The 10,784-nt window shown below is 41.1% G+C and overlaps 1 long non-coding RNA gene across 1 annotated transcript; it reads right to left on the bottom strand.

Moving 5' to 3' along the window:
* Nucleotides 1-6,165: 6,165 nt before the first annotated feature.
* Nucleotides 6,166-7,386, bottom strand: LOC124470160. Its single transcript, XR_006956383.1, has 3 exons — nt 7,259-7,386; nt 6,571-6,788; nt 6,166-6,184 (listed from the first exon to the last, which is right to left on the bottom strand). It is a non-coding gene; the product is annotated as an uncharacterized LOC124470160 (long non-coding RNA).
* Between the last annotated feature and the right edge of the window lie 3,398 nt (nt 7,387-10,784).

Raw genomic sequence — 10,784 nt, 5'->3', positions numbered from 1 at the left:
AGCGTTTGGATTTTTGGAAGACAGTATCAGTTGTAGTTGGCAATATTCTCAAAGGCACAAGCCTGCGTTTGGATCACGGCAGTAGTTGTCTGTCAGATTTGATAACAAAGATGTCATTGCTGACCTTGCCTCAAATTAATGACATTTTGGCAGTAGGAAGCGGGACTGGCCTAGCGGAAGCCTACATTGGATATAGAGCACTCAAAGCGAAGGTAGTTCACATAACTGACATCGAACCTCCTCATGATATGGTCGAAAAGTTATCTTGCCACGAATCGATTGACAAGTACACTCAAGCAGACGCTTTGATGTTTATATATCCTTTTGCAGGAGCTTCAGGTTACGAAGGAGACATAGGAAAATTCAAAGGAGACTACATTGTAATGATCGGAGAAGTTACTACCCTTGGACACCCTAATCGGTCAAAATGTATGAGGCAAATAAGTCTAGATTTTGAAGAACGTTTAAAAGTGAAAATGGGCACTTGTACGGCTTTTTGCTGTAATAAGCACATGTTTCTATACAGCAGAAAATGCAAGGAAGGCAACAACACGATCAACGGTCCTACAAGTTAAAAATTGGATTGATGAAATGATACAGTGTCATCATTACACCATTTTTTATTATTATTAATTAATAGTACATGTATAATTGCACCAAATTGAATGAATAATGGTGTAAACACTGTCTTGTATCTAATAAATAACATTTTACACACAGTCCTCTTTTTCAATTTATTTTCAGTTCAAATGCACATTGTTATTGACAGCACGGTATCCATGACGGGTCCGCATATAATGCCTTTTCAACAAATGTTTAGAATACATTTGACCCTTTATTCTATATCTGTGACACATAGTTGGTCGCAGATATAGAATAAAGGGTCACATTTATGCACAGATGTGAGGTATGAGATGGATTTGAGGTGTTATTATTTCCGAACATTAGATGGCAGCAACGACTAGGGCAGGGTAATTGTCTGTTTTTTTTTTAACATGTTGTTATCCAAAGCTATTTACAGTAAATATGTGTCAGGGAAGTTTGTCCTACAAGTTAAAGATGGATACAAAAATTGTATAATGTCAAATTGAAGACTGGATTTATTAAATTATATGTAACGTTTCAACATTAGACCATCTTTAACTTGAAACCCCCATCCAAGGTCGTTCGTTCCTCCAACTCACACCGACCCGTGAAAGCCAATCAACCGAGACTTGAACAGTCCAACGTGTAGCCCATATAATGTCACATACGCAAGGCTCGTTCCTCAAATGAAAAGCCCCGGAGCCCACAATTCAATCATGGCAACACCAAGAGGAGATTATGATCACTATTCCGTTGATTATGTTGACTGATAAGTTGTCTGTTTTAGGAAAGAGATAACCCTTTGCAGGTGTTCCATGGTGTTTTGCTGAACAATCTGGGTTATTTTGGCAAATGTATTTAAAGGTTTGAGAATGTTCTCTTTTTTCTCGAGAGATGAGCCAAAGCAATCGAGAAGGAACTTTTCATTTTGGGGGCATTGACTATTTATATGAGAAAATGATTTGGTTTTGAAGCATGAGTTAACTGTTTTGGGTGAGATATGACCTTTTGAAGGTGATCTATGTAGTTGTGCTGAACCATATAGGCTATTTTGCTAAATGCACGTAGAGCTTTGAGAATGTAATTTCTGTTTCAAGAATTGAGCCAAACCAATGGAGAAAAACTGTAATAGCAAGCTTACATGAGAACATACTACAGGTTTTTTCAATCGCTAAGAAGCGCTTACCCATACTTCGGATACTTTTTCTAACTCTCTAACTCTTAACACAATTAGCACAGCATCAGTCTTTTTTGGCCATACAATTCACATATTTCATGTCTTTTTCACACAATATGCTGTCAGTGAAGACATTTCCACAACGCTTACATTTTCTTAACAGACAACCTACACCTCCCAACAAAATGATGGATTGTTTGTGTAGTATTTATGAATGGTAACACACAACATCCCACAATAGCAAAAACAATTATCTGTATACTGTGTTTCTACTGTACTTCCTTTACGTAGTAAACAGTAAGAAAAAAAAAGAACTGATTTGCTTTTTACTGAAATGTGTTTGAATGTGAACACTATTGTATATGTGTACATACAGTTCCCAACCAAGCAATTTAGTGTAAAAGGTGGATTGCATGTTTTCCATGCAAATACCTGAAACATAAGTCTATGCAGTTTTTATAATGTCAACAATAGCCAGTATTTTGAAACCTGGTGTACTTTGATTGACTGCATGTACCTTGTGAAGTGAAAACAAGTGTTATTCTTTGACAGAATATTTAAATTTTGAGTCAGATTTCCAGTGTTTTGGTAAAGTCAGTGTTTGCAGAGAAACATGTGTTCTGTCTTGAAATGGAGAGTTAGTATATATTTAACAAAATGTGTTTTTGAGAAGAAAATTATCCATTTGGCCAATTGTGTTTTGTAGGTGTCAGTCTGTGTTAAGAGTTTAGAAAAAGTATCCAAAGTATGGGTAAGCGCTTCTTAGCGATTGAAAAAAACTGTAACACACAAAATCCCACAATAGAAAAAACAATTATCCAAACCTTAGATACAGTATACATAGCATCTGCTTCTGCAATGATACTAGTTCAAAAACAACATATCTCAACAACAACAAAAAAGAAGACAATTGAAAAAAAATTGATACACAGCTGATTTATGTTGGATAAAGTGGGCCAACCACAGCTGATTCCAGCCTGGCTTAGATTCAGTGGCAGGGGTTATTTCCTTCAGTTACTATAAAAGAAGGACTTTGAGGAGTGATGTTTTTGGAAACGGAAAAACACTGTAATGTCTGGACGAGGAAGAGGAAGAGCAAGGGGCCCAGGGAGAAGAGCAGGCCCAGTGAGAGATGGAGGGAGAGGTGCAGAAAGAGTGAGAGATGCAGAAGGAGGAGCAGGTGCAGTGAGAGGAGCAGTGAGAGGAGCAGAGCTGTGGAGAAGAGCAGGCCCAGTGAGAGATGGAGGGAGAGGTGCAGAAAGAGTGAGAGATGCAGAAGGAGGAGCAGGTGCAGTGAGAGGAGCAGTGAGAGGAGCAGTGAGAGGAGCAGGGCTGGGGAGAAGAGCAGGCCCAGTGAGAGATGGAGGGAGAGGTGCAGAAAGAGTGAGAGATGCAGAAGGAGGAGCAGGTGCAGTGAGAGGAGCAGTGAGAGGAGCAGTGAGAGGAGCAGTGAGAGGAGCAGGGCTGGGGATAAGAGCAGGCCCAAGGAGAGGGCAAGGTAGAGGTGTAAGGATGCGTGGTGGTGGCATTCCAAGGGCTGCAAGAACAGTAGTCAGTGATGAAATTCGTGCCTCTATCATTGACCATGTGATCAACCACGGTCTTTCACTAAGAGAAGCTGGTGAAAGAGTGCAACCCAACTTGAGGCGGTCAAAGGTTGCCTCCATTATACGCATCTTTCAACAAACCAACAGGTAAGAATTGCATTTTACATGGATTGTTTCTATTCTCACTTGACATGTCAATAAGGTCATACAGTAATGCATATGTTGAATTTATTTTGTCCCTCTAAAGAATGCAACGTCTTCCACCCTCTGGGGGAAGAGGAAAGCTCCTCAATAATGATCAAGAGCTTGCCATTGTAGAAATGGTTGTTGCAAATAATGCAATAAAACTGAGTGAAATTCAAGCTCGAATTGTGGAGGACCATGAGATATTTAACAATATCGAAAGCATCAGCCTCACAACCATTACGCGGACATTGTCTAAACACAGAGTGCGGATGAAGCAGCTCTACACTGTTCCCTTTGAGAGGAACAGTGAGAGAGTCAAGGAGCTACGACGACAATATGTCCAGTTATAGTGTATATTCAACTCAATGTCAAGTTCTATAAGCTTTGCACTTTGCAAGTAGATAACCTACACAGCACTGTAATAGGTTACAGTACAATATGATATACAATAATGACATGATATACATACACTTTGTTTCAGAGAGTTATGGAATTGGAGGCCAACCAGGCCCCTCATGAATTCATTTACGTAGATGAAGCAGGATTCAATCTGTCCAAAAGGCGTCGACGTGGACGAAATATAATTGGAAAGAGGGCCACAGTTGTTGTGCCAGGACAGAGAGGGGCAAACATTACCATGTGTGCAGCAATGGCAAATGCAGGATTACTCCTTCAGAAATGTCAGGTTGGACCCTATAATACCGAGCGCCTCCTCGCGTTTCTCAATGATCTCCACCAGCGCCTGGTACCAGAGCAGGATCAGGAGGGTGAAAACATAAGGACCTTTGTAATTTCTTTTAATTTCTTAATTTTCTTTTAATGTTGCTTTCCACCATTCGCGAGCAATAACATCATGGTTTGAAAACCACCCATCCTCTTCCTTCCACCCTATTCACTTTTCCTCAACCCCATAGAGGAGTTATTTTCTGCATGGAGGTGGAAGGTTTATGACCATCAGCCACATGTCCAGATGTCCCTCCTTGAAGCCATGGATGCTGGATGCAGGGATATCACAGTTCATGATTGCCAAGGGTGGATCCGACATGCCAAGCGGTTTTACCCCAGGTGCATCGCCTTGGATGATATCAGATGTGATGTTGATGAAAACATGTGGCCTAACCCTGAAGATCGCAGGGATTAGATACAGTAATTTTTTATCTGAGCTTTTTGCTGTTTGTTTGTTTTTACGGAATGCTCTTGTGTTTCATAGATATTTTGTTCACTGTAAGCATTACTGTAAAACCTTTTCTGTTCTATTACTGTATACCGTGTTTCTACTGTACTTCCTTTAGTAAACAGTAAGAAAATAAAATAAACTGATTTGCTTTTTACTGAAATGTGTTTGAACGTAAACATTATTGTATATGTGGACATACAGTTCCCAACCAAGAAATTTAGTGTAAAAGATGGATTGCATGTTTTGCATGCAAATACCTGAAACATAAGTCTATGCAGTTTTTATAATGTCAACAATAGCCAGTATTTTGAAACCTGGTGTACTTTGATTGACTGCATGTACCTTGTGAAGTGAAAACAAGTGTTATTCTTTGACAGAATAATTTCATTTTGAGTCAGATTTCCAGTGTTTTGGTAAAGTCAGTGTGTGCAGAGAAGCATGTGTTCTGTCTTGAAATGGAGAGTTAGTATATATTTAACAAAATGTGTTTTTGAGAAGAAAATTATCCATTTGGCCAATTGTGTTTTGTAGGTGTCAGTCTGTGTTAAGAGTTTAGAAAAAGTATCCGAAGTATGGGTAAGCGCTTCTTAGCGATTGAAAAAAAAACTGTAACTAGAATCCAATGACTAGTTCTATTGATTAGTGAATAATGTAAGCACACAGGAAATCGCAATTTCTTCCACACTGTATGGTGGAAGGCAAACATTTACAGAAAAAAATGCTGGTTGATGTTGAACTATTCTTGTATTTGGACACCACGGTGAAAGCTAACATTGGGTTAGGGTTAGGGCTGGACATATCCAACCAGTCACAAGATCCAACCAATTCTCTCTCTCTGTAAAAAAAACCTGTAAAAATAGTTTTGTTATCAGCTAGTTTCTCACAATTCACAAGGCCGGTAGATAAAAATTCAGATTTCTCAGACAAACTGATTCTCACACTAACAAGCCGTGCTGAAAGTCCAACGTGGGACCAAGAGATGAAATAAGAACCAAAACTGTATCCATAATATAAAATATACAGAAATCCACATAGAATTTATTCAACCTTTATTCGACAGTTGTTTTTTGTGTATTAGGGTTAGTATAGCGTACTATTTATTGTTATCTGTAATTTAGGAAGTTTTAGTGTTAGGGTTAGTATAGTCGTTTATTTATTGATATCTGTATATTTAGGAAGTTCACTTATCTAAGCTCAGCATAGATGTAAATTTGTTCTGTGTACTTGTATGTTATGCCAGGTGCTTGCGTTGTCTTGTCTTAAGAATTTCAGTGCCCAGTCTAACCTTGTGTTGCTCTCTGCACCTGACAAATAAAAGACTTGAACTTGAACCTCCAACCTATTCTAGCCTATGTGCAAATTTTTATAACCAATTCTACCAATTCTTGTTTTGAAACACCAAAACCCATTTTTCGCCTTTATAGACGTTGGATGGGACCGGGAAACTCGCTGTTGGCCGTCATGGAGACTGGATTCCGGGTGACAACCTGGTCCAACGTTGGAACATGAAATCTGTTCCAGGGGAAAGAACTCTAAAATAGGTTACACTTATACGAATAAGGATGAAAACAACCAGTCCCCCGTTGTCTCCAACTAGTAAAAACAACTATAATAGTAACAAGATACAGTAACCAGTTTACTTTATTTGTAACATCTAGATGGACAATGTGAACATAAGCTATAATTACAATTTAAAAGTGACATGTGATACGCACATAGGCAAGCACACACCCCAGGTTTACATAGAAAGTACACACAAACTTCCTTTTAACAGTCATTGAATTGACTAAACAAGAAAGTTTTTAATCTAGTTTTAAATGTCAAAACAGTATCAGCCTCCTTAATTGGGATGGGTAATTTGTCCCAGAGAAGAGGTGCTCTATATGAAAACACCCTACCTCCAGCTGTTTTTTTCTTAACTTTGGGTATTACCAGATAGCCGGCATCTTGAGATCTTAAAGTTAAATTGCTTGTAATTATAAAAAACTGAGCCACTATTTGGTGGGGGTCGAATTGCCACATGTTTTCCATCCAAAGCACCCAGACAGTGGGGGAACTGCCACTTTTTCTGGAACCCATCAGCAACCTCCAGTCATTCAGATGTTGTGTTTGGGCACTAAATGGAAAAAGTATATTAACATTAATATTTTTTTTAACAGGACACTTCATCTAACACAGAAACAGCTCATCTATAATGTGCCAAGCCCTCAAAACCATTTGTCGCAGCATGACAACCCTTTTGCATTTAATTAATCCTTTCTTCTTGCAATAATGCTTACTCCTACGCTAGTCCAATCGTGTGCGTCTGTCAAGGGGAGGCTTGACACACGAAAATATTTTCAACTTTTTCTCAGATTTGTTACTAAACATTCTCAAGAGTGATTAAATCTGAATATCAGTGCTTGTTTATAGATGCTAAACTGAGGTAAAGCTTTCGTATCAGTCGGCCTGATGTAAAAGCAAGATTCCTACAGCTAGCTTAGCAAACAAGCTAGCTAGTTAGCTAACTGTTAGTTAGACTTCTGAACTGTGTGGCACGGTTTGGTTAGCTGGCTAGCGATCTATTCTAGACAATATCATTCTTACCTGTTTATAGACCAAATTATAGATCCTAAACTGAGTTATTACGTTTGTTTCAAAACCCGTCTAATTCTACATTTCCTCCATTCGACGCCATTTTGAGATTCTGTGGAAAGTTGAATCACCCCCTCGTCGGATAACATGAAGCCGTTAACGTCATTGGCTGCTTCAAGTCAGCCGGCTGCAGACATTGTCAAATCGAACGCACCTAATATAACATGCGTTTAGCTTGATCAAGTAATGTTTTTTTGTTTGTTTGTTTTGAGAGAACTTACTCTTTATATAGGAGTAGAGTATATATTTACGTTAAAATAAATTGTAGACCTACCAAATCTACTTAACATATGCATTTAGGCCTACTGGTAATTAGCGTAATTTGACAAGGGTCCGTGTACCTTGTGGCCATTGTTTTTCTATTTTGCAACCCGTGTTGACAAACGCAAAATAGGGCCGTAACAGGCCCGTAAAGAATACCCCCGCAGCCCCCGCACCGCGGGGGGGCCTCGCAGGGACGGGGGGCCTCGTGGAAGGTGTCCCATTTTTTTTTTTTTGAATTACATGGGATGCACACTATGGTCTTATTGTCTTGTCTGTGTTTCCAGAGGTGATATGAAAATGAAGAAAAGTATATTTAATTGTGCTTTCTTTGTTAGCTAGGTAAGTGACGTGACGAAGCAGGTCAGGTGGTCACACAGACCGGCGAGCCCGCTGTAGAAAAAATGAAACGCTCATTTGAAAGCGGGGCCCAAAAGCGGCATTCCAAAAGAAAAAAATCGGAACTAAATGCCAAACTTATAAAAATGACTAGTATTTTTCGACCATCCGGTGTAGGAGGGTGCACAGAAGAGACAGGTATTGTACTGTTTGCTATAGCTAACATTACTGTACCACGTAGTGTAAGGGTCCCCATTATCGTGCACTCTACTGTAAATCTCTCATTTGTATTACAACGACATTTTGGTAGCATTGCTAACGAGTGTCGAGAGCAAGGTGGACGATAATGCCATTATCGTTACGCTATTATGATCGTGTAAAACGTACAGTCATTGCTTTCTACAAGATTCACACGACAGATCAATAATACATTAAACTTTACAGCTATTTGCTATGTGAACGATGCCCGGTTTGTGCACGTTCCAAACTTCCTTTGCTTTCCCGATCTCTATGGGCGTCAAAGTGAAAGTCCCATTCACCGTTTACACTTAAATCATATTCTGTGACAGAGGATAAGGGAGATCCAGGCGTGCGCCAAGGTTTTGCAAGTCCAGCGAAGTCAGGCAGCAGTGAGGTGGCAGGCAGCAGTGAGGTGGCAGGCAGCAGTGAGGTGGCAGGCAGCAGTGCGGTGGCAGGCAGCAGTGCGGTTTCAGGCAGCAGTGCGGTGGCAGGCTGCAGTGAGGTGGCAGGCAGCAGTGAGGTGGCAGGCTGCAGTGAGGTGGCAGGCAGCAGTGAGGTGGCAGGCTGCAGTGAGGTGGCAGGCTGCAGTGAGGTGGCAGGCAGCAGTGAGGAGGCAGGCAGCAGTGAGGTGGCAGGCAGCAGTGAGGAGGCAGGCAGCAGTGAGGTGGCAGGCAGCCGTGAGGAGCCAGGCAGCAGTGCGGTGGCAGGCAGCAGTGCGGTGGCAGGCAGCAGTGAGGAGCCAGGCAGCAGTGCGGTGGCAGGCAGCAGTGAGGAACCAGGCAGCAGTGCGGTGGCAGGCAGCAGTGAGGAGGCCTCGGGTAGCCGCGCCACAGAGTCAGATGATAATACTACACTTTACCCTGGTGACCGGGCACATTTCCCGGTGGATATTACTGATGCTGACATGAAAAAGTTCATTTTAAGGCAGGGACCATGTACATTTGAAGGTCCGTATCCTAAAGATAAAAAGGGGAGATGTTTTTCAAAAGATTTTTATCATAGAGTGTCAAAAGAAGGAACCGAGATACAACGCAAATGGCTGTGTTACTCTCCAAAAATTGACAGAGTATATTGTGAGCCCTGTTGGCTTTTTGGTGAGAGAAGATCTGCATGCCATAACAGTGCCTGGGCTACGGGAATAAATGATTGGCAAGGACTTTCTAGAAAAATAAAAGAGCACGAACACACTCGCTCACATATGGCAGCTTGTGTAGTGTATGACACATGGCAAGGACATCAATGTATTGATGAGCAGATTTCCGCTGAATATAAAAAGGAAGTCACGTTTTGGTCAGAGGTATTAACAAGAATTGTTGATGTTACGTTGACACTTGCATCATGCAACGTTGCATTTCGTGCTGATCGTGAGAAACTAGGAGAAATCAATAACTGAAACTTTTTATCTGTTATAGAACTTCTCGGCAGATATGACCCTATATTACAGAGGTTAATTTCCAGCGAAAGTAAAACGAAATACTTAAGCCCAAAAATTCAAAATGAAATGATTTATATTATGGCACAGAAGGTTCAAAACGAGATAGTGAAAGAGGTCCACGACGCAGAATTTTATTCGGTAATAATGGACACAACTCAAGACATTTCCAAAGTAGATCAACTCAGCCAGGTGCTGCGCTACGTAACAATTTCAAAAGATGAAAATGACACTCCGTTAGAGGTCAAAATACATGAAAGCTTTATGGGTTTCCATGCAGTGCATGATCAAAGCGCATCTGGTATGGAGAAAGACATAGTTGGCCTTTTAGAGAAGAAGGGTATATCTGTCAATAAATGCCGAGGACAGGGATATGATGGTGCAGCCACAATGAGTGGGGCGTACTCCGGGCTACAAAAACGCATCTCAGACAGAGAACGTAACGCAATCTATATTCACTGTGCTTCTCACAATTTAAACCTTGTCCTGAACGATGCATGCCAAAATGTAACGAAGGTAAAAGATTTCTATGATACTGTACAAAAACTATATGTTTTTTTCAGTGGTAGCATCAAAAGATGGGACCTCCTGGAGACAGAGTTCAAAGCAGGGCCTACACTTAAACGGCTATGCCCAACGCGTTGGGCATCCCGGCATGATGCTGTGCGCTCTCTCCGCTTTCGCTTTAAAGACGTGATGAAAGCACTGACGAAAATATGTCTGTTGTCCAAAAAAAAAGGAAGAGTGTGCTGAGGCCGAGGGACTCAAACACAGCATGGAGAATTTCGAGTTTGTCCTCCAAACAGTTATACAGGGTAAACTTCTCGAAACTGTAAATGTTGTTTCACAGAGCCTCCAGAAACAGAATGTGGATATTTTGCAGGCAAGCGAATATCTAGCCGGTGTATCGGAGAGCCTTGCTGCACTCAGAGGGGAGTTTCAAAGCCTTAAAGAAAGTGCCCAAGATCTTGCCCAGTCCTGGGGCATTTCTCCCACATTTCTTCAAAAACGCGCCAGGCGCACTAAGAGGCATTTCGATGAGTTATGCGAGGATGAGAGGCTGTTGGATCCCGAGGAGCACTTTAAAGTGTCAGTGTTTTACCAGACTTTAGACATAGCCATTACACAGGTCACCCTTAGGTTCAGTGGAATGCAAGAGGTGGCAAGGAGGTTTGGGTTCCTACGCCCACGAGAACTCCTGTCAAA

The sequence above is a fragment of the Hypomesus transpacificus genome, chromosome 8 (genome assembly GCF_021917145.1).
Source record: "Hypomesus transpacificus isolate Combined female chromosome 8, fHypTra1, whole genome shotgun sequence".
NCBI lineage: Eukaryota > Metazoa > Chordata > Actinopteri > Osmeriformes > Osmeridae > Hypomesus > Hypomesus transpacificus.
The sequence above is the reverse complement of the archived record's forward strand: the minus strand, read 5'-3'. Positions and strand labels throughout refer to the sequence as shown.